Genomic DNA, 2,155 nt, shown 5'->3' on the forward strand with positions numbered 1-2,155 from the left:
AAATATTTTCACACCATAATCAGATAAAGACCCAAGAGATATAAAGCACATGCAAAGCTGAACAATGGGATCAGTAGTCATCAAGCAATGTCATCAAGAGATAGACACTTCTCAGAGGAAGACATGTGGAAAACTAGGCAATATATTTTTTAAAAGTGTTCAAACAAAATATCATCTCATACGATTATGGGGGAGATTGTCCATAATCAGATAAAGACCCAAGAGATATAAAGCACATGCAAAGCTGAACAATGGGATCAGTAGTCATCAAGCAATGTAGAAAAGAGATAGACACTTCTCAGAGGAAGACATGTGGAAAACTAGGCAATATATTTTTTAAAAGTGTTCAAACAAAATATCATCTCATACGATTATGGGGGAGATTGTCTGCCATATATGCTGGAGGAGTGGTCTGATGGGATCAGGGGAATACTGGGGACCTTGGTGGTGGAAGATGAGCAATGGTGGAGGGTTGGGTGATCAATTATTGTATGACTGAAACTCAAACAAGAAAGCTTTGAAACTGTATCTCACGGTGGTTAAAAAATAATTTTAATAAATCATCTCATACAACTGAGAATGCCATATATTAAAAAGTTGGAAACAACAAATGTTGGCAAAGATGTGGTGAAAAAGGCAAGCCCATTCACTGTTGGTGATAATATCATCTGGTTAAGCCTCTATTAAAAACAGTGCGGAGAGTTCAAAAAAACAAATAAGTAAAACTAAGATTAGAGTTTTCATGTAACATAGCAATTACATAGCTTGGCATCTACCCATAAAACACATAAATAGATAGATGTACAATATGTTTATTGCAACAATAATAATAGTCAGGATTGGCCAGAGTGATAGAACAGAAGGTAAGGGCACACCACATTCTTGCCCACCTTTCATCATTTTAAAATCAGTTGTACACCATTTTTTTCTGTAATGAATCTCCCCCACATTGTATAATACCTATATATTTAAAAGAAAGAGTGGGCCTAGGTTCAATTCCCAGAACCTCATTTGGTCCCTCAAACTTACCAAGTGATCCCTGAACTCTGAACCAGGAGTTAGGTCAGAGCACTGCCAGGTATGGCCCCCAAAACAAACAAAAACCAGATTATCCAGGATACAAAACAACCTAAATGACCAAGGATAAATGAATAGATAAGGAGGATGTTACATGTATACACAATGGAATGTTATGCAGCTGTAAGAAGAGATAAAATATCGTGGCTGACAGCAATATGAGTAGCACTAGAAGGAAGAATGTAAAGTGAAAAAAGTTAGAGGTAAAAAGGCAAATACCAGCTGATCTCACTCATTTTTGGTATGTAGAGAAACTAAATAATGCAATAAACAGCATTGAATGATGAAAATTCCTTGGTTTTGGCTTACAAAACTCCTATTACCAGGTAGTGGGATAAGGGAAATGGGAAAATGAAGAAGTAGACTAGAAGTAACATTAGGGTGGTAACAGAGAGTCTTGGGCAGTCTGATGGTGACGAGGTACAGTAACTGCACATCAGAACCATAAATGTTAACACTATTATAATCAGATTACAGAAACTTCATTTTTTAACCATACATGTTATTTATACCATAGTATATTAGCTAGATATCTCATTGATCCTTGTTTCATCTAATTTTGATTTCACGGCACAGAAAAAAAATGGGTTTGAGATTCGCTGGTGGTCGCTGCTCGGCTTCTACTTCCCTCCCATCGTCGTGCCTGCTCGGCCTCGGCCTCTCTGCAACCATGTCTGACAAGCCCGATATGGCGGAGATTGAGAAATTCGATAAGTCGACATTGAAGAAGACTGAATGAAACGCAAGAGAAGAACCCACTGCCTTCTAAAGAAACAACTGAACAGGAGAAGCAAGCTGCCGAATCGTAAAGAGCGGCCGCCGACTGTACATCCCACGAGCATTGCCTTCTTATTTTACTTTTAGCTGTTTGACTTGGTTAAGATGCAACGAGGTCGGATAAAGTTTAAGAGTTAAATGACTGTGCTGCCCCATTTCACATTTAAGATTTGAGAACTAGATTTAAGATTTGACAACAAGAGGCGTCTTGCCTCCCCCATCTGTTTGGTTGGAAGGGAACAAACTTGCATGTATGTTGGGGGAAGGAATAGCTGGGCGGGACTCCCTGGGCTACACCTGG

General features: G+C 38.8%; 1 pseudogene; it reads left to right on the forward strand.

The window, feature by feature from the left end:
- Positions 1-1,735: 1,735 nt before the first annotated feature.
- Positions 1,736-1,886, forward strand: LOC129400032 (thymosin beta-4-like; annotated as a pseudogene).
- The last annotated feature ends 269 nt before the right edge of the window (positions 1,887-2,155 follow it).

This window comes from Sorex araneus, chromosome 1 (assembly GCF_027595985.1).
Source record: "Sorex araneus isolate mSorAra2 chromosome 1, mSorAra2.pri, whole genome shotgun sequence".
Taxonomy (NCBI): domain Eukaryota; kingdom Metazoa; phylum Chordata; class Mammalia; order Eulipotyphla; family Soricidae; genus Sorex; species Sorex araneus.